Source organism: Elephas maximus, chromosome 2, assembly GCF_024166365.1.
Source record: "Elephas maximus indicus isolate mEleMax1 chromosome 2, mEleMax1 primary haplotype, whole genome shotgun sequence".
Lineage (NCBI taxonomy): Eukaryota > Metazoa > Chordata > Mammalia > Proboscidea > Elephantidae > Elephas > Elephas maximus.
This window is the reverse complement of record NC_064820.1, coordinates 20,792,967-20,820,966: the sequence shown is the minus strand read 5'-3', so window position 1 is coordinate 20,820,966 and position 28,000 is coordinate 20,792,967. Positions and strand designations below refer to the sequence as shown.

General features: G+C 42.3%; 1 long non-coding RNA gene across 2 annotated transcripts; it reads left to right on the top strand.

Annotated features, from left to right (window-relative positions):
- LOC126063240 (uncharacterized) lies at positions 1 to 27,851 on the top strand. 2 transcript variants are annotated; one of them, XR_007514233.1, is made up of 3 exons: positions 1 to 968; positions 5,241 to 5,305; positions 27,750 to 27,851. It is a non-coding gene; the product is annotated as an uncharacterized LOC126063240 (long non-coding RNA). The 2 variants fall into 2 exon arrangements; XR_007514230.1 differs by lacking the exon at positions 27,750 to 27,851 and adding an exon at positions 6,117 to 6,450.
- Positions 27,852 to 28,000: the final 149 nt, after the last annotated feature.

The window sequence follows — 28,000 nt, the reverse complement described above, 5'->3', positions numbered from 1 at the left end:
CCCTCTCTCTCTCTCACTTGAAAGGATTGAACAAGAAGTGCTCAGGCTCTCTCTCAGACTTAAGGGCTGCCTCGAGGTGGAACGACGCACCGTGCCACCAGCCACCCTTCTCAGCACCCCGATGCCTCCCACCCCCGACGTCGGGGAGGTGGCTTCTCCCACCGAGGGCAGTGGGGTTGGGGGTGACCTGGTGGCTCCCCTCAGCCAACCGGGACATACGTCCGCGGGGTTGAGGGTGGCCTCCAACGGCAGGCAACTCTGCCCCGCGCCTCCGCGGAGGAGACGCGCACGGCAGGCGGCCCCCTAGCCGGGAGGGCTGAGCCGGGAAGACAGCCGGGCGGGAGACCCGCGACGGCCAGAGTCCGGCTGCAGGGCGCGCGGCGTCGGCACAGCGAGGATGCTCTCAGGACTTGGGAGAGGACAGAGGGAAGAGAAGCACCCTGAGAAAAGAGCCGTAGTATTTTTGGATGGATGTGCTTGGATGGAGGCCACAGTTCTCAGAAACAGCCTTAGACGAGGCAGCCCCAGCGGGCTGCTGGGAAGCGCACGGCCCAAAGCCTGGCCAGGTGCGGGGTGCTGGGTGTCCCAAGGTGTACCACCAGGACACAAAACAACCACCGAGGGGAAAGTCCTGCTCACCTTGCTTACCTGTTGGCAAGAGGGAAATGCGTCCAATGGTAGCCCTTTCATTAGACAAAGCCAATTTTACAAATCTGCAAAAACCGTCTGAACCTTGGCAACTTTCATATGCAACATTTTAGCGCCCTCTGGCGGTGCTTGGATTACTTTCATGCTTGCCTGCATCCCTGCCAAGAATCCCACTGAGTTCTTCTCCAAGGTGGATCTGCCCCCCTGACCTGGGAGTGGATTTGGGACAGGTTTGACCTCCAGAATGGAGGTGACAAAATGATTTGGGTGGGGGGGATCAGACGACAAAGACAACTGAATCCTTATCCAACTGAAGAAAGGTAAGTCCATTTTTGCATAACAGGAAGATAAACATGTAACCACTGAGCCACCAGGGCTCCTTCAGAACTTAACTGTATATAATTTAAGCGACGTGGCGATGGTGACCCACTACTATTCTAGCAGTTTTTGTAGCGGAAAAAGCCTTGACTACCCGGTTTAGCAGTTTCTACGGGGCCGCACAAAATTTGTTCAAGACATGCAAGCTGAAACTGTTTGCATTTTCACCAAAAGGTCATAAGAACAGAGTGGGTTTTTTAGGTTTTCTATTTTTTGCCATTTAAATGAAATAACAAGTGAATATGATACTAGAACAGGGAAGCAAATTACAAATAAAGTTGCTGCCAAAGCATTTTATTTATCTAAAGGCTTACTTCCCTGATTCCAGCACACCCGTCTATGAGGCTAGATGTCTCACAGACCTCATATCAACCTTTAAAAAGGGGGCTGATAATTCTTTGTTGTGGGGGCTGTCATGTGCATTGCAGGGTATTTAGCAACCTGGCTGGCCCCTATCCACTGGAGGCCAGTAGCATCTCCCCGGTCATAACAATTAAAAATGTCTCCAGACATTACCAAATGTCACCTGAGAGACAAGTCACTCCCCATTGAGAATCAAACCCAACCCAAACCAAACCCATTGCTTTCCAGTGGATTCTGAGTCATAGGGACCCTATCGGACAGAGTAGAACTGCACCACAGGGTTTCCAAGGCTGTCATCTTTAAACGTTTGTGAGTAAGACGCTAGGTTTTTACCCCATTAGATGAATGTTTGCAATTTTATGCCCGAAACATTTACCAACTGTGTCTGTTAGGAGAGCTGAGTCGTTTTTCATTAAGCACCCAGTGATCTTCCCTGTGATCTTCTAGGCATGCAAATTATCTTAAAATTAGGAAATGTATGTTCCTTTTGTGTTTAAATGATAAGCCTGTGGGCGTCAACATCTTTCTATTTTCTTTTCCCAATCTTTTTAAAAGAAGACGACATAAATGCTTGCGGCTAAATTTTCATGATGGAGAAAACCAACCCTTCAAAGGTGTGATTGGAATACAGATCACAGGTTACCATAGAAACCGATGGGAAAGATTTATACCAAAGAGGAAAACTGCAGGTCAGCTCAGTTTTGTCTAACATCAGATTTACTAGTCCTCTTAAAGGTAAAAAACAAACAAAAAAAAAAAAAACACCTTTATTTTAACGAAATAATGATTTATCTGACTGACGGTGTTCTAATCTTGAGAGTGGAAGATTTGCAGGATTTGTAGATATACGTCAAATCGTCACATGGTGACCAAAATGTTACATTTTGCCACAAATTCATCACTATATAAAATCCAATTTGGTGACCCTTTTAGTCTCTTTTTTAGTTGTTCATTCTCACATCTAACATTTTTTAGGGTGTATGCACTTTTTTTTTTTTTTTTTAGGGAATTAATTAATAAGCGTTTGGAGCTCTGGAGTTTAGAAAATTGTTATACTAATATTGTTAATCTTGAAAGTGTCACATAGCTGTTTGGATTACAGACTAATGGACTTGGGGGCATTTGTTAAAGATGCCAAAATTTAATTGGCTCATAAAGAAAAAAAAAAACTGCTTTACTGTCCAAATGGAATTAATATATTTTCAATAAGCAAAGCTGGACTTCATAGGCTGTAAAATGAACTCCATTGTTATTTTTAATTGTCTGCTTAACTTGCTTCAATAAAAACAAAACCTGCATTATGAAAATATTTATCAAAAAAGACATATTCCTCAGTGATGACTCATTTTGCCGAAGGACTTACCATAGAATTGTTTGCAAAATACTGGACTTACTATCACTTGTATTACTTGTCTGTTCACAAAAATGTCAATGTATGCTCAGCTTTTCAAACTATATCGTGTCAATTTAGACAGATACGATAGATTATTACATAAACCTCATCTCACCTCGAAATCTTACCCCGGACTCCCCTCTCTGTACCCTCCATATTACCCAAGAGGCCCTGCATTTGCCTTCGGTTCCTCTTCCTTTTTTCCTAAATAGAAGAAAGAAGGTTAAGATCCCAAATAGAAGATGCAGACCAGTGTGAATGACACAAAAGCAAACTTAGGGTGACAGTGGTGTCACCCCAGCATTGGCCCAGCCACCTCTGCTCAACACCTTTATAAATAGCATCCGTTCAAGGCCACTAAATTAATCTAAACTTAGAGACCCAGCTATAGAATTTGAAGGCAAATTCCTCTCGACTGCTGCAATTCGTTCACAAAGGCTCCTCTATGAATTGCAAACTAAAGGCCAGACAGTCAATATTACATAATACGTACACCTTTTCTCCCCGTAAATATATTTATGATTTTTAATCAGAGGAAAATACTGAAACCCATAGAGTTACTTCGTCTGTCGTCATCCTGCCCTCCCACCCCTGGATTTTTACAGCCTCATAGCAGGTGAAAGAACTTCTGTTTAAATCAGTGGTTCTCAGCCAGGGGGATTTTGCCCCCAAGAGGACATTTCGCAACATCTGGAGTCATTTTTGGTTGTCACGACTGCGGGGTGGGAGGATGGTACTGGCATTTAGGGGTAACCATTCGCTGTAGAGTCCAGTCTGACTGCTACCCTATGCACGTCAGACTAGAACAGTGCTCCGTAGGGTTTTCAATCACTGATTGCCCGGAAGTAGATTGCCAGGCCTTTCTTCCAAAGTGGACTGGAACCTCCAACCTTTTGGTTAGTAGACTAGAGTGTTAACTGTTTGCACTACCTGAACAGTAGAAGATTCGGCTTGAAGGCAACTGATTTTATCAAATGATAGAAGCCAGCAGTCCTGCTAAATATCCTACAGTGCGCATGACAGCTCCCACCACAAAGATTTATCCTGTCCAAAATGGCCATAGTGCCAAACTTGAGAAACACTGGCTCAGATGGGCATGAACTTACTGCCCAGCTGGAAAAGGCCTGATTTTCTTTTTCACAAGCACATGCCACAAAGTACAGCCGCCCCTTGCTGTGGTTCAGCCTGTCTGCAGAAAGGCCTCAGATGTGGAGGAGCAAAACTTTCAGGGAGATTTCCCTTTTAGGACTGGCCTCGTGCACCCTGCCCCTTCCCTGACCACGCTTTTCCCCCCATAACACAGATGTAGGTGGTCACTTCAAGAGCAATGCAAAAGATTAAAACTGGGGATTTCAAATTCTATTCCCTGTTACTGCACGCTGAGTAACTGGAAGAAAACAGCTTAACCTCAGTTCCTTATTTCGCCTTCCTCTTTATGTTCTGTAAAAAGATATCTCAGAAACCAGCACAAACATTTGTTTACTACCAAGTTGAAACAGAAAGCCTTCATGCTGCCCTGGGACAGTATTTCTCATTTCCAACCCTCTCCTCCATCTCATAGCCTGTAGTGTGCCACCAATCCTCTTCGTCCTTCCTAGCCCAAAGTACTTTTCTTTTGTTGGGTGCCATCAGCTTGATTCTGACTCGTAGGGACCCTATACGACAGAGGAGAACTGCCCCATAGGGTTTCCAAGGCTGTAGTCTTTACTGGATCAGATTGCCAGGTCTTTCTCCCACAGGGCCATTGGCTAGGTTCAACCCATCGACCTTTGAATTAGCAGCCAAGCACTTAACCATTGCACCACCAAGCCTCCTTAGTACCCTTCTACTCACCAGTATTATTCTATTAAGAAAACAAATAAAACCCAGGATAAACAAGTGTTTGCACCCTGACCCAGCGAGGCCTTTTTCCAGCAGTGCCTCCTTGTCTCCCCAGACACCAGGAAGGGGATTAGAGCAGAGAAACCTGGCCCTCGGAAATCACTCCTGAATTCTTGGGCTACCCTTCCTCCGTAATCACCCACTAAACCCTTCAGAACACAAGTTGCTTTACAACAGCAGAAAGAATGCTGGGAAACAGATTATGCACGTGGCTCCACTTCTGAATAAATTAGACTGTAGAGGTTCTGGTGTTAAATCGCCTGAGCGTTAAGTCCGCGCCCACTCAGCACCATCAGCTTCTCCGCTTAGATCACCCCACTACTGGGAAACAAAATGTTTTTACTTTAAATCCAATCCCAGGAAGGGTGTCCAAAAGAAACTGGTAAGTGCAAAAAGCAAGTTGCCACACAGAGTGCGAAGCATGCAGATTTTTGTTATAAATAAAAAAAGGAGGTGCAGCTTTGCTTATTTTTCCAAGTGCAAACACTGTCCAAACTTCAACTTCTACCTAACTCTGCTCTTCTGAGAGATTCCCTAAGACTCCCAAATACTTATCATAACCTTCTTGCTTCTCCAGCCCTGGAATCTCCTACTGAGATAAGCTGAACTCCATGTCAGAGTGATTTCTCCCCAAGCAAAAAGGTAAGATAAACAAGAAAGCCAGGCTTAGAATGTGTTAACAAAAAAATGACACAAACAATTGAGGATATTTAAAAATAACAATAAAAAAAACCTACATGTATTGTGTTAGTAGTTTTAAGGAGGACAGAGTGCCCACGTATGAAAAAAGCATAGTTTCCTAAATTGCTAGATCTCTCTGAACTTGTTTCCTTCTCAGTAAGTAAAGTATCTACTTATAAAGATGTTGTGAGGATTAAATAAGATATTGCAAAAAAGGACTTCACTCAGGTGCAGAAGCAGAATAAAATGCTAAGAAATAAAAAAAAAAAGGAAAGAAATCATAGTTCCCTTCTTGAAACATCAGTGTTACTGGGAGACTTGTAACAAAAAGGAAAAGCTATTTTATTGTAATTAAAATATTAATTGCATCAAAATTGACATGAATGGATAAACAAGGTGTATGTATGATGGAATATTATTTGACCATAAAGAAAAATGAAGTCCTGATGCATGCTACAATAAGCATGAACCTTGAAAACATCTTCTGAGTGAAATAGGTCGGTTACAAAAAGACAAATGTGTATGATTCCATTTATATGAAATATACATTGGCAAATATATAGAGACAAAGTTTATTGGTTGTTACCAGGGAGAAGCAGTAGTTATTGCTTAGGGGGCACTGAGCCTCTGCTAAGGGTGGTGGAAAAATTAGAAACAGATGGTGGTGATGGTCATACAATACCATGAAAGTAGTTAATATCATTGAATTGTACATGTGATAAATGTTGAAATGGCAAGTATCTTGTTATATATATTTTTGGGTTGTTGTTAGGTGCCATCGAGTCTGTTCTGACTCATAGCAACCCCGTGTACAACAGAACGGAACACCACCCAGTCTTGTGCCATCCTCACAGTCGTTGTTGTGTTTGAGCCCATTGTTACAGCCACTGTGTCAATCCGTTTCATTGAGCGTCTTCTTTTTTGCTGACATTCTACTTTACCAAGCATGATGTCCTTCTCCAAGGTCTGGTCTCTCCTGATAACGTGTCCAAAGTACATAAAGCTGAAGAAAATTAGAAAAAGTCCACGAGAGCCAAAATACGACCTTGAGTATATCCCACCTGAATTTAGAGACCATCTCAAGAATAGATTTGAGACACTGAACACTAATGACTAAAGACCAGACGAGTTGTGAACACCATACGTGCAAAAAAAAAAAAAAAAAAAGGCCATTAAAAAGATAGGAAAGAGAGAAAAGACCAAAATGGATGTCAGGAGAGACTCAGACTTTCTCTTGAACGTCTAGTAACTAAAGCAAAAGGAAGAAATGATGAAGTAGAGGAGCCGAACAGAAGATTTCAAAGGGTAGCATGAGAAGACAAAGCAAAGTATTATAATGACATGTGCAAAGAGCTGGAGATAGAAAACCAAAAGGAAAGAACACGCTTGGCATTTCTCAAGCTGAAAGCACTGGAGAAAAAAAACAAGCCTTGAGTTGCAATAGTGAAGGATTCTATGGGGAAAATGTTGAATGACGCGGGAAGCATCAAAAGAAGATGGAAGGAATATATACTTTTACCACAATTTAAAAAGAAAAAAAAAACATAGGAAAGGTCCCTAAAACAAAATGTTGAACAATACATAGAATATTATCCCATGTATGTTACAAATAAATATATGAGAAAACGTCTGTAGGATTTTACGCAAGTCTGCACAGTAGCTCTTGCTGAGAATTGGTGGCATTTCAGAGATGGGGGTGAAGAGTAGTTCAGCTTTCTAATGCCATGTTATAAAATTCTACACTGAATGAATGTTTTGCAACAGCCATTTATTACTTTGGTAATGTTGTTATTGTTAGGTGCCGTCGAGTCAACCCTCAATCATTATGCTTGAGCCCCACTTTGGTAATGAGAATATAGAATTTTGGAGGGTGTTCAGGAGAAATGTCTCAGGCTGAGGAATCACTGCATGGAGCTTGCCTTCTCAGCATCTTCCTCTGGGCTCTGCTTTTTGAGCACCATGTTTCTGCTTCCTACCCACCTTTCTGCTGCTTCATCTTTCAATTAGTGACTCCACTGGATGAAGAGCTTGGCTCCAGCTCCAACACTCTGAGTTTTGTCCCCTTATCTCCACTCATTCTGACCTGAGAGCAAACAGACATTCCACTCGTGGTGCAGGTGTCTGGAATGCCACACCCCAGCCCACCTCTGGCACAAAAAATCTTCCCCCCAGAGCTTCGTTCATTTTGAGGGGATTTGTCGAATGAGTGGAACCCTGATGGTGCAGCGGTTAAGAACTACAGCTGCTAACCAAAAAGATCGACAGTTCCAGTCCACCAGCTGCTCCTTGGAAACCCTATGGGGCAGTTCTACTCTGTTCTATAGGATCACTACAAGTTGCAATCAACGCCAGGGCAACAGGCTTTTTGGTTATCAAATGAGCAGTGATTACAGGAAGAAGGCAGTTTCAGCCTATAGTCAGCCCTACCTACTCCGTCCATATATTCACTTAGTTTATGTATCGATGGGCCCACAATAACACACTTACAAAGTCTGCATTCTGTTTTCTATATAACATTGTAAGCGTGGGGTAAAGAATTTGATCTTTGTCCTTGGTTCCTGAGAGATAACCTCTAAAACCTTGAACTTTCCCCAATAATTAGAGTGTCTGTGTTGAGGTCCCCAGACCACATCTGAGGGTTTATGCTAATGAGATGACTCAGGGAGGGGCTGGCCAGGCCAGACCCACCACGTGGTAACAGCCAACCTGGGGGTGATGGGGACATGGTTGAATCAATCATGACTACTTAATGAAGCCCCAATAAAGGCTCTGGGCCACAGACGCTCCATGTTGGGAACCCTCCCAGACTTTACCCTATGTGTTTCTTCATTTGTATCCTTTGGCTGCTATAAAACTATAATTTTAAGTATAGCACTTTTCTTCAGTTCTGTGGCTTGTTCTAGCAAATTAGCAAACCCAAGGGAGTGGTGGAAGGCAGCAAGTCAGACGTGAGGGAGGCTGCAGACCCCTGAGATTATGCCTGGTATCCTGAGAGGGTAGAAGGAACCCCCATATTTGTAGCCAGAAGATCAAAAGTGAGGACGCCTGAGGACTCCTGATCTTACGACTGGCATTCTAAAGGGGTAGTGGGAAAATCCCAAATTTGTAGCTAGCAGGTCAGAAACAAGGGCGTTACTGGGACTTTCAAGCTTACAGCTGGTATCTACAGTCTTGGGTAGACTTGGCAGACTGGAGAACTCTGTATGCCCTTCAGTCTGTGAAGTCTGATCTAGCTGCAGGTGATTAGGGTCAGAAAAGAAGGGGAATAGAGGGGAACAGAGCTGACAAGGAATTTACATGAGTTTTCCACGCAGTATGTCTTTCTCAGTATATCTGAATGATTTCCCTATTACACAGGATTGCTGCTGCGTCAAAATCACTCGAGCATTTGACTTTTTTTGGAGGTCAATTATCTTCTTTTCCATTTTTGACTCCTAATAATGCTATTATGACAGCTTTAAGCCCATAGTTTTCTACTTTTGAAATATTTTCTCAGTATAAGTTCCTAGAAATAAGTTCCATCAATCAAAGGCTATGCCGATTTTTATAACTTTTGCTCTCCAATGAGATTTAACAACTTCAGTGGAACCACAAAAACCTGAGAGAACTCGTTTGCCCAGAGCTCCAGCACCAGTGCATTTTAAATTTTTTCGTAGGTGCAAAATGGTTTTGAGTTGCATATATTTAGTTACCCATAAGATTAGGCTCTTTCTTTTTTTCAAATGTTATTTCTTTCTTCTGGGGTAATAGTCTCAGTCTCCTATGAAAGGGTTAATATCAATTCTACTGATAAAAGTCTTCTGTTCGTTATTTTGTTCATTTTTCTATAAAAAAAGTAATGCTTACTGACCAGTTCTCTTTGACACCTGCTGAACTCCTTTGGAACACAGCTAGGAGAGATAATAAATCTTAGTGACTGAATGGCCAAGCTTAGGTGTTAGATAGTGAATACCCAACCAAAACCAAACCTATTTCCATCGAGTCAATTCCGACTCATAGCAACCCTATAGAACAGAGTAGACCTGCCTGTAGAATTTCCAAGGATCTCCTGGTGGATTCAAACTGTGGACCTTTTGGTTGGCAGCCATACCACTTAACCACTATGCCAGCAGGGTTTCCAGATAGTGAATAAGAAAACCTTAAAACTGGGGCTTCTTGGCGTAATTGAAATGGTTAATCCCAACCTAAATTGAAATTCTATTTTAAATTAAGCTGCAGCTAGGTTTGAAGACTGCCTCTGCCTTCTACAAATGACAAACCAGCTTTCTGTGAAAGTTCTGATAGCTTGTGACACAAAAAAAGTGTAGAAATCCAGGCCTTAACCCAACCCAGTGCCTTCAACATGTAAATAATCTTGCTGTCTTAACTGCTATCAGGCCCTGACTCACTTCCTCCTAGCCAGATGGGCCATGTTTACATTTTGAATGGTTTAAAGTTAGAGCTGGTTTAATCTCCTTCCTAACCAAACGGTCAATTTTCACATTTCAAGGACTCCAACTGAAGTTGAACCAGCCTATAATCAATCACTAAACTCCCACATCAGGAATGTTTACATGGCTTGCTTTAGAAATAATGCTTTAAACAATTTGTATCTGGAAATAAGAGATTGATGTTAGGTTAGAAACTGATGTTAAGAAAGCTTGTAGTTTGACAAGCCCTTGTAAATTTTCCTTCCTTCCCCTGTACCCTCCTTGATGTGAAACCATTTTGCCTTTTTTCACTCTGCCTGATAAATACCTCACTGCTCTCCCTGCAAGCCAGAACACATGCTGCCTCTTGTTTGAGTGCCCATGTGATTCTCCATTTTGTGGAATCTAACTTTTTTTTTTTCCTTTAATAAAACTATTTGTACAATTTCTAATGGAGCATCAGCCTAGTGTTTTCACTAGAACAATAGTAATGGGTTCAAATCCTGCCTTTGCCTCCACTTTTTAGTTTTGAGACTTTGAACGAATTCCATCAACTCTCTAAGCCTTAGTCTTTTCATCTGGAAAATGGGAATATTACCAACCTCATGGGGTTGTTCTGAGGATTATAGAAGAAAATGTACCTGATTAGCCTAGGACCCAATTCAAAAGACATGCTCAGAAAAAATGTGCCCTAAAGATGTTGATTTTGTAACACCACCAATAGGACCATTAAGGAAAAGACAAAAGCAACAAGAGCTATGTATTGACTTAGGGAGGATGTGAGGGCAAAGAGCAATAATGGAAAACCTGAAGTATGTCACTATGTTTGCACGAGGAATTTATCTCTAAGCTTGCTGGAAACCAAGGGAAAAAAATAAAAATATTATGAACTATTTAACTCCCACTAGAGAAAATGTTTCCAATATGTCAGGAGAGACAAATATTCCCAGCAATCAACTATGAGAAGAATGTATTGATGTATCCTTTACGTAAAGGATACTGAATTTCCTAAAGGACAGTCTTTCAATAATGATTTTTACTGAAGAATAAAAATTTTCTCATAGGCCATTTATTGTATCAATCTTCATAAGTGTAGAGACCATCATATTATAATTCTGCTAATGCATTTTTTATGAGAAAGTAAAAATACTGTAGTCCAGACAGGCAACTTTGTACTAGAGTTTACAGCAGGGATTGGCCATACAGGTGGAGGGTGGAGAGGTGGAGGGAAGAAATAGGAAGCCTCTCCTTGGAACTGTGTCAGAATTTCCACCAGGGAAAGGAGTCTGAGGCTTCCCAGCCTTTGAAACTGTTTTGCCCCTTTAATCTCAGGCAGACCTTGTTGAATCTGAGGACCCCAGAATCATACGAGATTTAAGGATGGACCTTAGGGAATTTTTTAACATCTGGAGCCCTGGTGGCACAGTAGGTAAGCACTTGGCTGCTAACCAAAAGGTCGACAGCTGGAATGGACCAGCAACTCCTTGGAAACCCTACAGGGCAGTTCTACTTTGTCCTACAGGGTGACTATGAGTCGAAATCGACTTGACGGCAACGGGTTTGCGTTCTTTTATCTTTTTTGATTGAAAGTTGAATTCTTGTTGTTGTTGTTAGGTGCTGTAGAGTCGGTTCCTACTTATATGTACCACAGAACCAAACACTGCCCGGTCCTGTGCCATCCTTACAATCTTTGTTATGCTTGAGCCCATTGTTGCAGCCGCTGTGTCAATCCATCTCATTGAGGATCTTCCTCTTTCCACTAACCCTGTACTTTACCAAGCATGATGTCCTTCTCCAGGGACTGATCCCTTCTGACAACATGTCCAAAGTATGGAAGACACAGTCTCTCCATCCTTGCTTCTAAGGAGCATTCTGGTTGTACTTCCTCCAAGACAGATTTGTTCCTTCCTTTTGGCAGTCCATAGCATATTCAGTATTCTTCCTCAACACCACAATTCAAAGACGTCAATTCGTCTTCAGTCTCCCTTAGTCATTGTTTCACTTTCACATGCAATTGAAAATACCATGGCTTGGGTCACACACACCTTAGTTTTCAAGGTGACATCTTTGCTTTTCAACAGTTTAAAGAGGTCCTTTGCAGCAGATTTTCCCAATGCAATGCATCTTTTGATTTCTTGACTGCTGCTTCCACGGGTGTTGATTGTGAATCCAAGTAAAATGAAATCTGTGACAACTTCAATCTTTTCTCCATTTATCATGCTGTGGCTTCTTAGACCAGTTGTGAGAATTTTTGTTCTATGTTGTGGTGTAATCTATACTGAAGGCTGTGGCCTTTGATCTTCATTGGTAAGTGCTTCAAGTCCTCTTCACTTTCAACAAGCAAGGTTATGTCATCTGCATAACGCAGGTTGTTAATGAGTCTCCTCCTATCCTGATGCCTGTTCTTCTTCATACGGTCCAGCTTCTCAGATTAATTGTTCAGGGTACAGATTGACTAGGTATGGTGAAAGGTTACAACCCTGATACACACCTTTCCTGACTTTGAACTACTCAGTATCCCCTTCTTCTGTCCAAACAACTGCCTCTTGATCTACGTATAGATTCCTCATGAGCACAATTAAGTGTTCTGGAATTCCCATTCTTCACAATGTTATCCATAATTTGTTATGAACCACACAGTCGAATGCCTTTGCATAGTCAATAAAACACAGGTAAACATCCTTCTGGTATTCTCTGCTGTCAGCCAGGATCCATCTAACTTCAGCAATGATATCCCTGGTTCCACGTCCTCTTCTGAAACCAGCCTGAATTTCTGGCAGCTCCCTGTCAATATACCGCTGCAGCCGTTTTTGAATGATCTTCAGCAAAATTTTGCTTGTGTGTGATATTAATGATATTGCTTGATCATTTCTCCGTTGGGCTGGATCACTTTTCTTGGGAGTAGGCAGAAATATGGATCTCTTCCAGTCAGTTGGCCAGGTAGCTATCTTCCAAATTTCTTGGCATAGACGAGTGAGTACTTCCAGTGCTGCATCTGTTTATTGAAATATCTCAATTTATATTCCATCGGTTCCTGGAGCCTTGTTTTTTGCCAATGCCTTCAGTGCAGCTTGGACTTCTTCCTTCAGTACTGTGGGTTCCTGATCATATGCCACCTCTTGAAATCATTGAACTTCGACTAATCCTTTTTGGTATAATGTCTCTGTGTATTCTTTCCATCTCCTTTTGATGCTTCCTTCATTGTTTAATATTTTCCCCATATAATCCTTCACTATTGGAACTCAAGTCTTGAATTTTTTCTTCAGTTCTTTCAGCTTGAAAAATGCCAAGCGTGTTCTTCCCTTTTGGTTTTTTATCTCCAGCCGTTTGCTCATGTTATTATAATACTTTGTCTTCTTGAGCCACCCTTTGAAATCTTCTGTTCGGTTCTTTTACTTTATCATTTCTTCATTTTGCTTTAGCTGCTCCACATTCAAGAGCAAGTTTCAGAGTCTCCTCTGACATTCATCTTGGTCTTTTCTTTCTTTGCTGTCTTTTCAATGACCTCTTGCTTTCTTCATGTATGATGTCCTTGATGTCATTCCACAACTCATGTGCTCTTCAGTCACTAGTGGTCAAAGCCTCAAATCTGTTCTTGGCATGGTCTCTAAATTCAAGTGAGATATTCTCAAGGTCATATTTTGGCTCTCTTGGACTTGCTCTGATTTTCTTCAATTTCTATTTGAACTTGTTGTTGTTATTAGGTGCTGTAGAGTTGGTTCCAACTCATAGCGACCCTATGTACCACAGAACTAAACACTGCCCAGTCCTGCGCCATGCTCACAATCATTGTTATGCTTGAGCCCATTGTTGCAGCCACTGTGACAACCCATCTCATTGAGGGTCTTCCTCTCTTTCGCTGGCCCTCTACCAAGCATGATGTCCTTCTTCAGGGACTGATCCTTCCTGACAACATGTCCAAAGTATGTAAGATGTAGTCTCACCATCCTTGCATCTAAGGAGCATTCTGGTTGTACTGCTTGCAAAACAGATTTGTTCATTCTTTTGGCAGTCCATGGTGTATTCAATATTCTTTGCCAAGACCACAATTCAAAGGCGCCAATTCTTCTTCGGTCTTTCTTATTCATTGTCCAGTTTTCACATGCATATGAGGCAATTGAAAATACCATGGCTTAGGTCAGGTGTACCTTGGTCTTCAAGGTGACATCTTTGCTTTTCAATACTTCAAAGAGGTCTTTTGCAGCAGATTTACCCAACGCAATGAGTCTTTTGATTTCCTGACTGCTACCTCCCCTCCACGGGTGTTGATTGTGGATCCAAGTAAAATGAAATCTGTGACAACGTCAATCTTTTCCCTGTTAATCATGATGTTGCTTATTTGTCCAGTTGTGAGGATTTTTGTTTTCTTTATGTTGAAGTGTAATCCATACTGAAGGCTATGGTCTTTGATCTTCATTAGTAAGTGCAGTGCTTCAAGTCCTTTTCACTTTCAGCAAGCAAGGTTGTGTCCTCTGCATAACACAGGCTGTTAATGAGCCTTTTCCCAATCCTCATGCCCCGTTCTTCATATAGGCCAGTTTCTCAGATTATTTGCTCAGCAAACTTGAACTTACGTATGAGCAATTGATGGTCTGTTCCACAGTCAGCCCCTGGCCTTGTTCTGACTGATGATATTGAGCTTTTCCATCGTCTCTTTCCACAGATGTAGTCAATTTGCTTCCTGTGTTTTCCCTCTGGCGAGGTCCATGTGTATAGTCGCTGTTTATGTTGGTGAAAAAAGGTGATTGCAATGAAGAATTTGTTGGTCTTGCAAAATTCTATCATTCTATCTCTGGCATTGTTTCTATCATTAAGGCCATATTTTCCAACTACTAATCCTTCTTTGTTTCCAACTTTCCCATTCCAATCACCAGTAATTATCAATGTATCCTGATTCCATGTTTGATCAATTTTAGACTACAGAAACTGATAAAAATCTTCAACTTCTTCATCTTTGACCTTAGTGGTTGGTGCATAAATTTGAATAATAGTTGTATTAACTGGTCTTCCTTGTAGGTGTATGGATATTATCCTCTCAGTTACAGTGTTGTACTTCAGGATAGATCTTGAAATGTTCTTTTGGATGATGAATGCAACACCATTCTCCTTGAAGTTGTCATTTCTGGCATAGTAGACTATGTGATTGTCTAATTGAAAATGGCCAATACCAGTCCAATTGACAGTCGAATTATATCCCTCCAAAAAAATATGCTGGAATTCTAACCCCTAGTACCTGTGAACATGACCTTATTTGGAAACAGGGTCTTTGAAGATATTATTAGTTAAGTTTGCATGAGGTCATATTGAAGTAGAGGGGGCCCTTATCCAATATGACTAAATCCTTAGAAGAAGAAGAGAAGAGACACAGACGGAAAACTGCCATGTGATAATGGAGGCAGAGGTTGGAGTGATGCAGCTACAAGCCAAGGATTGTCAGCAGCTACCAGAAGCTGTAAAGAGGCAAGGAAAGAGCTTCCTCTAGAGCCTTCAGAAATAGGTTGGCCCTGTTGACACATTAACTTTAGACTTCTAGCCCCTAGAATTTTGAGACAATAAATATCTGTTGTTTCAAGCCACCCAGGTTGTTTTACTTCTTTATGGGAGCCCTAGGAAGCTAATACAACCCCCTTCTCTCAGATTCTTACTAAATGCCAAACATATTGTGTGAATTTTAAAGAATTGCAGACCAAAAATTGATTTCTGAAGCATTATATTGACAGAAAAAAAATAAAATAATTTGTATTTTAATTTTGTTCATTTGTTTTTTGTCTTATTTAAATTTAAGAGAGACTTGGACTTCTTCCTTTGATACCATGAGCTCTTCATCATAACGTGCCTTGTGAAATGGTTGAATGTCGACCAATTCTTTTTGCTATAGTGACTCTGTGTTCTTTCCATCATCTTTTGATGCTTCCTGCGTCGATCGATATTTTCCCCGTAGAATCCATCAATATTGCAACTTGAGGCTTGAATTTTTATTTCAGTTCTTTCAGCTTGAGAAATACCAAATGTCTTCTTCCCTTTTTTTTTCTAACTCCAGGTCTTTTCACATTTCATTATAATACTGCACTTCATCCTTCAAGTTGGCCCTTGAAATCTTCTGTTCAGGTCTTTTACTTTATCATTTCTTCCATTTGCTTTAGCTACTCTACATTCAAGAGCAAGTTTCATAGTCTCTCCTGACATCCATTTTGGTCCTTTCTTTCCTGTCATTTTAATGACCTCTTGCTTTATACAGGTATGATGCTCTTGATGTCATCTCATAACTTGTTTGGTCTTCAGTCATTAGTGTTTAATGTGTCAAACCTATTCTTAAGATGGTCTCTAAATTCAGGATGGATATACTCAAGGTCATATTTTGGTTCTCGTGGACTTGTTCTAATTTTCTTCAGCTTCAGCTTGAACTTACATATAAGCAATTGATGGTCTGTTCTGCAGTCGGCCCCTGGTCTTGTTCTGACTGCTGATCTTGAGATTTTCTGTTTTCTCTTTCCACAGATGTAGTCGATTTGATTCTTGTGTATTCCTTCCAGTGAGGTCCACGTGTGTAGTCATTGTTTATGTTGTTGAAAAAAGGTATTTGCAATGAAGAAGTCATTGGTCTTGCAAAATTCTATCATGCGATCTCTCGCATCATTTCTATCACCAAGGCCATGGTTTCCAACTACCGATTCTTCTTGTTTCCAATTTTCACATTCCAATCACCGGTAATTATCAATGCGCCTTGATTGTATGTTTGATCAATTTCAGACTGCAGAAGTTGGTAAAAATCTTCAGTTTCTTCACCTTTGGCCTTAGCGGTTTGGTGGGTAAATTTGAATAACAGTCATATTAACTGATCTTCGTTGTAGACGTATGGATCTCATCCTATCACTGACAGCATTGTACTTCAAATCTTGAAATGTTGTTTTTGATGATGAATGCAATGCCATTCCTCTTCAAGCTGTCATCCCAGGCATAGCAGACGATATGATTATCTGATTCAAAATGGCCAATACTAGTCCATTTCAGCTCACTAATGCCTAGGATATTGATCTTTGTGTATCCTATTTCATTTTTGACGGCTTCCAATTTTCCTAGATTCACATTTCATACATTCAAGGTTCCAATTATTTTTGCAGCTATTTCTTCTCATTTTGAGTCATGCCACAACAGCAAATGAAGCTTCCAAAGGTTTGCTCCATCCATGTCATTAAGGTCAACTCTACTTTGAGGAGGCAGCTCTTCCCCAGTCATATTTTGAGTGCCTTCCAACCGGAGGGTTTCATCTTCTGGCACTATATCAGAAATGTTCCCCTGCTATTCATAAGTTTTTCACTGGGTAATTTTTTTTTAGAAATAGGTTGACAAGCCCTTCTTTTTAGCCTGTCTTAGTCTGGAAGCTCAGCTACGACCTGTCCACCATGAGTGACCCTGCTCGTATGTGAAATACCAGCAGCAAGCTTCCAGCATCACAGCAACTTGCAAGTCACCACAGGATGACAAACTGGCAGACGAGTGGTGGACGCCTTATTTAGATCACTAATAATTTACTCCTGCCGAAATCATCAGTTTGAAGCTTCCTTCAAAACACTCAGTTTCCTTTTACATACATTGATTTTTCATCTGCTCAAAATCTGACACATAAAGTGATGAAAAATTTGCATTTAATCCTGACTTTCATCAAAAGGGTCTTACACTCCCTTCTGAGGTTTATTTTATTTTAATCTCATTAATTTTACATTTATTATCCAGTGATTGAAATATAGGAGCCCTGGTGGTACAATGGTTAAGCGCTTGGCCGCTAACTAAAAGGTCAGTGATTCGAACCCACCAGCCACTCCTCGAAAGAAAGATGTGGCAGTCTGCTTCCGTAAAGATTACAGACGGCGAGATCCTATGGGGCAGTTCTACTCTGTCCTCTAGAGTCACTATGAGTCGAAATCGAATTGACTCAATGGCAATGGGTTTGGTTTTTTGGCTTAATTGAAAAACAGCTTGCAATATTTGTCAGTCTAGCCAGGAATTATCTCCTTGTAGACAAGCAAAATGAGAGAAAGCAAGCAAGGTCAGTCAGCCAACTAGAGGAGAAGGAAAGATATCTTAAAGAGAAATAAAAGATTAAGCATGGTAAGTAAGCAGGACATTTTTCAGAAAGGAATATTTTTAAATATTATACAGTAAAATACCTTTTCTTTGTGTTCAGGATATCAGATGAATCCTGGTGTTATGGATTTCTTTGTGTCTTCCAAAAATATGTGTTGAGTTCCTGGCCCTTGTACCTGTGGGTGTGAGCCTGTATGGAAAGAGGATTTTTCCTTTGTTGTGTTAATAAGGCCAGACCACTGTGGGGTGGGTCCTGAACCTGATCATTTCTGAGTTGTAAGGTGACCAGAGTGGACACGGAGGTGTACACAGGGGAAAGACAGCCACCAAGGAATGCTAAGGATCACCGGAGGACACTAGAAACTAAGGATGGCTCACAAAAGGGATCAACAGAGCTGAGACCCTGATCTGGACTTTTAGCCTCTAGAACTGTGAGAAAAAAAATTCTCTTCTTTAAAGCCATCCATTTGTGGCATTTCTGTTACATCAGCACTAGGAGACTAAGACAGGAACCTAAATCACCATAAAGTTAAAATATCTGCTTAAGGGCTAAAAGAAATTCTCCTGTCAGTCCAGTGACCTCCCTACTTCTCTTGTTTTCCAAAAATACCACATTACTCAGAGGTTGGGGCAGGGTGGGGGCACTATTCATATGATATGAATCCATATGCAAACTGAGCATATTTGTTGAGCACCTACTTACTGCCAGAAATGGTTCCTGGGTGCTGGGAATACAAAATAAGCCAGGCAGAGGAGGTTCTTGTGGGGATGAGGTGGGGGATAAAAAGAACCAAAGAAGGTATTGTTATGGATTAAATTGTGTCCCCCAAAATTAAAAAAATCTGCTGCCATTGAGTCGATTCTGACTCACAGTGACCCTACAGGGCAGAGCTGAACTGCCCATAGGGCTTCCAAGCAGCAGCTGGTGGATTCAAACTGCTGACCTTTTGGTTAGCAGCTGAGTTCTTAACCACTGCACTGCACCACCAGGGCTCCCCAGCACACCTTAGGGGTTCTAAATGAGCCATTGCCTCTGCCCTGTACATCCTTCACCACATTTTTCCATAGCTGGCTCTCGTCATTCAAGTCTAAACTCAAAGGCTACATTCTCAGCGCTTCCCTGACAACTCAATTCAAAGTTGGTCCTCATTCCCAACTCATTACATTGTTTTCCCCTGGGAGGAGTTACTACTGAAAATACTGCCTTACTTATCTAATGCTGCTGTAACAGAAATACCACAAGTGGGTGGCTTTAACGAACAGAAATTGATTTCCTCAGAGTTAGGAGGCTGGAACTCTGAATTCAGAGTACTGGCTGTAGGGGAAGGCTTTCTCTCTCTGTTGGCTCCAGAGGAAGGTCCTTGTCTCTTTTTACCTCCTCTTCCCTGCGTCCTTGGTGATGTTCATGTGGTGTGACATCTATTTTCCCCCATCTCTGCTTGCTTAATCTGCTTTTTTACATCTCAAAAAAGGTTGATTTAAGACACACCCTACAGGAATACTGCCTCATTAGCATAACAAAGAAAACCTATTCCCAAATGAGATTTTAACCACAGGTATAGGGGTCAGGATTTACAGCACATATTTTTGGGGGACAGAAGTTCGAACCCACCAGCAGCTCCTTCTGATGGGCAGTTCTACTCCTTTCTATAGGGTTATTGTTAGTCAGAATCTACTCAACAGCAAAGGGTTTTAGGCATGCTGGAGGAGTCCCTGGATGGTACAAATGGCTAATGTGTTCAGGTGCTAATCAAAAGACTAAAGGTTCAAGTTCACCGAGAGGCACCTAGGAAGAAAGGCCTGGCAATCTCCTGCCAAAAAAATCAGCTACTGAAAACAGTCTGGAACACAGTTCTGTTCTGACATGCATGGGGTTGCCATGAGCCAGAATCAGCTCACTGGCAACCCATTTAAGGCATGTTGGAAAGAGAGAAAGACTGTGCTAAATGCTGAGAACAGAAAATGGCCCCTTGTGTCTGGCGATGGTGTGTGACCTTGTCCGAAGTGGTTCCAAAAGAGAGGTGATAACAGAGGCCCTGAATTAAAGCCAGTGGAGCAGAGGCAGAGACAGCGACTCTAGATAACCTTTGGGAAGTTTTACTGTGAAGGGAAGCAGATAAATAGAGCATTAGCTAGAGAGAACTTGAGGTTAAAGAAGGATTCTTTTTTCTGTAGAAGCCTTTTGGTTAGCAGCCTAGCTCTTAACCACTGTGCCACCAGAGCTCCATAGAAGCCTGCAGAGCATGTATATGTTGATGGGGGACATGCCAGGGGAGGGTGCTTTAAATGATGTAGGAGGACAGCGACATTTACAGATGCAAAGTCCTTGAGAAGGCGAGGTGTTTGGATGGGGAGCACAAGTGGAAGGGCTGGCCTTCAAAGGAGCAGGGACGTTTCACCCACACATAGCAGGAAGAACGGTAGAGAGGGTGGGCACCCGTGTGGGTGGGATAGTTGCTTAGCAGATTGATCAAGGTGAACCACCTTTCTAAATAGTAACTTATATGCACAAGTTCTTATGCTATGAAACATAAGCTCCATGAGGCTGGGGCTTCTTGTCTATTTCATTCACAGTTTTATATTCTGTGTCTGGAACAAGGCCTGGCACACAGCAGGTGCTCGATAGATCTTTCTTGAAGAAAAAGTCTACAGAGGACTAGTTTTTGCCGTTCCAATTTTCCAAACAACCACAAGGTGGCAGGCTCCATCAAGAAAACACAATGTCACCCAGTCGGCTAATTTCTGTAACAGAATAAATACTGAGGGCATTGGTGGTTTGGGGGTAGAATTCTTGCCTTCTCTGTATCCTGGTGAAACCCTGGTGGTGCAGTGGTTAAGAGTTATGGGTGCTAACCAAACGGTCAGCGGTTTGAATCCACCAGGTGCTCCTTAGAAACTCTATGGGCAGTTCTACTCTGTCCTCTAGGGTCGCTGAGTCGGAATCAGTGGGTTTCAGGTTTATGTACCCTGGAGGGGGCTGGTGGTGGCGCAGTGGTTAAATCATACGGCAGCTAACCAAAAGGTTGGCGGTTCAGATCCACCAGTCACTCCTTGGAAACCCCGGGGGGCAGTTCTACTCTGTCCTCTAGGATCATTATGGGTCGGAATCTACCCGCCGGCAATAGGTTTGGTTTTTGGATGTGCCCTGGTGGTGTAGTGGTTAGGAGCTCGGCTGCTGACTGAAAGGTCTGTAGTTTGAATCCACCAGCCGCTCCTTGAAAATGGGATAGGGTGGCTGTGAGTTGGAATCCACTCGATGGCAATGAGTTTGTTTTGTTTTGTTTTATGTGGGAGACAGGGTTTGATGCCATGGCTCCTCATGCCTAGCTACTACCCATCTATCAGTGAAAGCTTGGGTGTTGCTATGATGCTGAACAGATTTCGGCAGAGCTGACAGACTAGGAAGAAAAGCCTGGTGATCTACTTCTGAACTCAACCAATGAAAAGCCTTTGGATCACAATGCTCAGATGTGCAATCGTTCATGGGGATGGCGCAGGACAGAGCAGCATTTCATTTCGTCCTGCATGGGGTCACCACGAGTCCAGGGCCAACTTGACAGCAGCTAGCAAATACTAAGCCCAGAGAAGTGGTTACTTTTTAATGAACATTTCAGTATACTGGAAAACACATTGGAGTATTGGAATGTGCGTATACTTACTTGTCTTATGGCAGAAAAAACTGTTTAGACAACTGTGCTCAGAATGAGAAAGGATAGGAAATGCGAAAATAAAGTGCTTCAAGTAACGTGAAATTATTTTCCCTTAATATAACAAGACGCACTGCAACTGCTATTTCTCATATTTGGCAAATTTCAAAGTTAAATGCTGAATGTAAGACACTAGAAAATCCCCAAAGTGAAGCAGGATCCTGGCTGAGACCACCTAAGTTCTCTAAAGTCTAGATTTTAGAATCTGATTTGTACAAATAATATTAGATTGTTCCTTCTGAAAAAAAAATCTTTGGGAGTTAGTCTTAATAGGTAATATCTTAATGTTTTATTGTTCTTTCCCACCCAAAGCTCTGAAAATAAGATGCAGGTGAAAATTAATTTTTTCTGTCTTAAAAAAGTGACATGCAGGGTTTGATTCTATTACTTCTGCATTATTCAGCCCTTGACACTGTGTGTTTGTTGTGTTTTGTCTTGTTTGCATTTTAATTAGATGAAATGTATACAATCTTCTAAGTATTCAAATGATTCCTTCCTTCCCCGGGTTTCGGAATTAGACGGCATCTTTAACTCGCTTCATTTCCCTCGTCTGTAAAATGGGTGATAATATCTACCTGTGGTTGTCAGTTGCCATTGAGTTGGCTCCGATTCATGGTGACCCCATGTACAACTGAGCAAAACATTGCTGGGTCCAGAGCCAGCCCCACGATGGCTGGCATGTTTGAAGCCACTGTTACCGTCACTACGTCAATCCATCTCATCGAGGGCCTCCATTTCACCAAACGTGATGCCCCGTCAGTGATCTGTCTTTCCTGATGACGTGTCCAAAGTAACAATATTCTCTTTTGATCCCTAGGTTTTCATTGGTTAATTTTCAGAGGTAGATCACCAGGCCTTTCGTACTAGTCTGTCTTAATCTAGATGCCCCACTGAAACTCATCAACCATGGGTGACCCTGCTGGCATTTGAAATATCAGTGACATGGCTGCCAGCATCACAGCAACATGAAAGACACAACAGGACAGCAAACTGACAGACGGGTGGCAGACGGTATCAGTCAAAATATTTGCTGCCCTTCCTCTGGCAGAAGATTGTAGATTCCCACCCCTTGGTATCAAGCGTGGCCGTGGGATTTGAGATGCCACCCTGTGTGATAAGATAACACCTCCCTGCCCCATTGAGGTAGGGAGTAACCATGTGACTTGCTTTGGCCACTGAAACGAGGTAAGAAGTGTCACACGTGCCACTTCTGAGGAGAAGCTTTAAGAACCAGCTCGTGGTTGCCATCCTTCTTCTCCTGATTGCCAAGACCCTGCACAGGCACAGCTCCACCTCTGGGGCCCCAGGGACACAGCCTCACAATGGGCCCCTCATGTGGGTGAGAAAGAAGCACGTGCCTCTGAGCACAGGGGCTACGTATCACTGCAGCGCAGCTTAGTGTCTTTGCATCAGTTGATACGACCAAAACCCAAAATACAAACCGTCGTGTCCATTCTGACCCATGGCAACACCCTGTGTGACAGAGTAGAACTGCTCCATAGGGTTTTCTCGGCTGTAACATTTATAGGAGCAGATCACCCGGCCATTCTTCCATGGCACTGCTGGGTAGGTTCAAACGGACAACTTTAGGTTAGTGTTGTTGTTGTGCACCATCAAGTCTTTTCTGACTCATAGGACAGAGAATTTCCCCATAGAGTTTCCTAGGCTCTAATCTTTATGGAAGGAGCCCTGCTGGGGCAACGGTTAAGCACTAGGCTGCTAACTGAAAGGTCAGCGGTTTGAATCCATTAGCTGCTTTGCAGGAGAAAGACCAGGCAATCTGTTTCCGTAAAGATTACAGTCTAGAAAACTCTATGGGGCAGTTCTACTCTGTCACATGGGGTCACTATGAGTTTGAATTGACTCGACAGCACTCAACAACAACAATTTTTACAGGAGCAGATGGTCATGTCTTTTCCCCCTGAGCCTCTGGTAGGGTTCAAAGCATAGACCTTTTGGTTATTAGCCAAGTGCTTAACTACTGCACCACCAGGGCTCCTTTTTAGGTTAGCAGTGAGAGCGAAAGGAGCCCTGGTGATGCAGTGATTAAATGCTCAGCTGCTAGCCAAAAGGTCTGCTGCTGAACCCCACCAGCCACTCCACAGCAGAAGAACGTGGCAGTCTGGTTCCATAAAGATTTAAAGCCTTGGAAACCATATGGGGCAGTTCTCTGTCCTGTAGGGTCACTATGAGTTGGAATTGACTCGACGGTAATGGGTTTTGGGTTTGGGTTCAGTCGAGTGAAAACTGACTGATACGATATCTCATATAGGGGTGGTGAGAATGAACGATGTAATACCTATGAAATACTTAGGCCAGCGTGTGGCATATATTAAGAAATGAATAAATGTTAAGTTACCAATGTCATTGATCATTCATTCATTCTACCTGCCATATTCCAGCTAAAAACACATTTGGACTTTAATTTCTATTACAAGATGTTGGCATCATTCAGAAGTTTAGAATGAGATTTAGAGTCCAATGAAGAGGTCAAGGCGTTGTCTACATGGGAAGGAATGAAAAGCTCTGCTGGCCCAGTACCATCAGCAGGAGCCGTATGCTCAAGAATATTTATTGGACAGTTAGCGTCACTTCTCTGATGCCATTCCTCTGCCTTCGTGAGCTCTACTGTTCAGAAGGTACACGTTTCTTCAACCGCTAAATACAACCAATAAAAAGAAATTACTTAACCTAAGATATTCTAATTTTTTTTCAATTTGATTCCCTTGAATAATCTTGTTCTCTCAGTCTCCTTGGGATCCACGGAAGGAAACTGCACCCTCCCGTATCTGTCCTAGGGCAGAGTAACAAAGCAAGGGCTGTTTCGTACCAAACTATGATTATTTTGAAATCCCTCAATTCATCCCCAAGAACACAACCTAATGTCCCAAAGAATACAAATTGACTTTCAAACTGGTGACAGTTTATGGTTGATGCGCCAATGCAAGTGGTTAAGCGACTACTAACTGCAAGTTGGTGGTTCGAGCTCACCCAGAGGCTTCTTGGAAGAAAGTCCTCGTGATCTGCTTCCCAAAGTTCACAGTCACTGAAAACCCTGCAGAGTTCAGTTCTGCTCTGCGCACATGAGTTACCATGGGTCAGAATTGACTGGACAGCCACTCGTTTGGTTTTTTTTAGGAGTTTTTTGGTGATAATTTAGTGTTCTGTTACAGTTTTGAATTCCATGTTAACAACAAACTTAATAAATTTTGTGGATTCTGGCCTGCAGTTTCAGTTGATTCTTTCAACCCAAATTAAGCATAATAAACTACCCCCAGTCAGACAGTTCACAACAATATTCCTATGACCGGTGCCTTTAACAAAGAAAAAGGTTTTAAACTGCATTCTTTCCAAGGAGAGTTTGAAAGCCCATGTGCCCTGTGGAACCCCTCAAAGATCCAGGACTAAGAGGCAGGAGACACCCAAAAGAAGAGAAGAAGGCAGGGAAAGGGACAGCGCAGGGATTGGTTAGAAAGTCTCAGCGCAGAGCAAGTAAACCCCAGGTTCCCTTCTAGGTCATTCCATAAAACAAGCACCTCTGCCCTCCCCGCCTCATCCTTGACTAGAGAAATTGACTCCAAGAGATGCCAGTCAAATTGTTACCCAGTACAGAGGAGGAGAAGGTGAGGCACAGGCATGAAAATGGGATTAGCAGAATGTCTGGGGTCCCTGGGTGGTGCAAATGGTTAATATTCTTGACTTCTAACCAAAAGGTTGGAAGTTCAAGTTCACCCAGAAGCACCTTGGAAGAAAGGCCTGGTGATCTGCTTCCAAAAATCAACTATTAAAAACTCGATGGAGCTCAGATCTACTCTGACGCACATGGGTCGCCAGGAGTTCGCTTGACAGCAACCGGTAGCAGAAAGTCTGCCTAATGGTGATAGAATGCCCAGCGCGTTTCCCACAACCTGCTATCAGAAGGGCAGCAGCCAAGCAATTACTCCCCAATAGGAGAATGGAGACTTCTCTGCCCCCAGCCACTCTACTGTGAAGCCCACTCATCCACAAGCTCTGCCCACACCCACACACCTAGAGCTTGCAAATCACTTTTAAATATTGTCTCAGTTACCTAGTGCTGCTATAACAGAAATACCACAATTGGATCGCTTTGACAAACAGAAACTTATTCTCTCACAGTCTAGGAGGCTAGAAATCTGAATTCAGGGTGCCAGCTCCAGGGAAAGGCTTTCTCTGTCCCTGTCGGTTCTGGGGGAAGGTCTTTGTCATCCATCTTCCCCTGGCCTAGGACTTTCTCAGTGCAGGGACCCCAGGTCCAAAGGACGCCCTCTGCTCCTGGAGCTCCTTTCTTGGTGGTATGAGGTCCCTTTCTCTCTGCTTGATTCTCTTTTCTATCTCAAAAGAGATAGACTCAAGATATAACCTAATCCTGTAAATTGAGTCCTGCCTCATTAACAGAACTGCCTCTAATCCTGCCTCTTTATAACACATGTGATAATCACATCAGATGACAAAATGGTGGACAACCATACAATACTGGGAATCATGGCCTAGCCAAGTTGACACATTTTTTGGGGGGACACAATTCAATCCATGACAAATACCTTACTCCTCATCATAAAAGAATAACCAAGGATGGCCAGGTATTTAAATAAAAAAAAAAAAAAAAACTTGCAACAGAAACTGGAGACAGAAATGAGAAGGACTTCAGAGGAAACAGAGATGATGCACAGAAATGGAGAAATTTTAATATAAATACAAACAAATATAAGTATATGTAATCAATAGCCTCAGAGCTATTGAAGAAGAGATTATGTTCATTAAACAAGAACAAGATGATATGAAACCAGCAATGGAGTGCAAGAGAGATTTCTTGGGAATCAAAAATATGATAATCAAGACATAAATTTCAATAAACCAAAAAACCAAACCCAGTGCCATGGAGTCGATTCCGACTCATAGCAACCCTATAGGACAGAGTAGAGCTGCCCCATAGAGTGTCCAAGGAGTGCCTGGCGGATTCGAACTGCCGACCCTTTGGTTAGCAGCCGTAGCACTTAACCACTACACCACCAGGGTTTCCGTAAACTACAATAGAAGGATTAAACATAGTATGGAAAAAACCCTAAAAGGTAAAATGAAGATATCAAGAAGTAGATAACAGGAGAGAAAAGATAAGACAAATTTCCAAAACCAGAGATCCAACATTGGACAGACTGAAATTCCAAGAAGAGGAAATTATCAAAGAAAATTATAAAAAATTTTTTCCTAGAAACTGAGGACCACAAGTATCCATATTAAAAGGGCCACTGAGAGTCAAGCACAGTGAATAGAAAGACCACACCAAGGCACACCACCTTGAAATTATAGAACCTAGAGTTAGAGAGAGGAAGACCCTCAATGAGATGGGTTGACACAGTGGCTGCAACGATGGGCTCAAGCGTAACGATTGTGAGGATGGCACAGGACCAGGCAGCGTTTTGTTCTGCTGTGCATAGGGTCGCTATTAGTTGGAGCCAACTCTGGCCCCAAACAACAACAGAGATAAAGAGAAAATGCTAGAACCTTCTAGAGAGGAAGCAAGCAAATGGAATCGGGAATCTGGTTGGCAACATTAGAAGCAAGAAGATGAGGCTTTTAAAATTTTAAGAGAAAATGGTTCTCAGTCTAGAATTTTATTCCCAATCTATCTGTTAAAATTAAGGGTAGAATAGACATTTTCAGACAGTCAAGGACCCCAGCAGAAAGAGGGTCAAAAGCAAGAAGGGAGAACTGGGCTTCAGGAAGGTGGTCTCTAACACAGGAGACTACCAAAGCTTAGTCTCACTATGACGACTGTGCAGCCAACCTAGACAATACACAGTCCACGCTGGATCAGGTCGAAAGTAGTTTGTGGAAGGAAGGTCTCTGGAAAAAATCTAACCGAAAGATTATCTGATGCGTTTGGGAATTTGGAAAATTATACTGAGAAGACATTTCAAAGTTCTGCGAGAGCGTTTTGAAATTAAAAACTTATCATAGTTTCAGAAAGAACAAAAATAAGAAAATGTGGCACCTTCAGAAAAAACAAAATTCCGTAAAAAGAAATAACCTTATATACCTTACGAGGCTCAAGAGTAAACCATACTTAAAAAAAGAAAAGAAAAGGAAAAAAAGCTGCCTTCGAGTCAATTCTGACTCGTGGCAACCCTGTGTGTGTCAGAGTGGAACTGTGCTCAATGGGGTTTTCAATGGCTGATTTTTCAGAAGGAGATCTCCAGGCCTTTCTTCTGAAGAGCCTGTGGGTGGACTCGAACCTCCAACCTTTCAGGTTAGCAGTTGAGTTTGTTAACTGTTTGCATCCCCAAACCAAACTTGTTGCCGTCAAGTTGATTCTGACTCATAGCGACCCTATAGGACAGAGTAGAACTGCCCCATGCCCCATAGGGTTCCCAAGGGGCAGTTTGTGGGTTCGAACTGCCAGCATTTCAGTTAGCAGCCTAGAGCTTAACCACTGT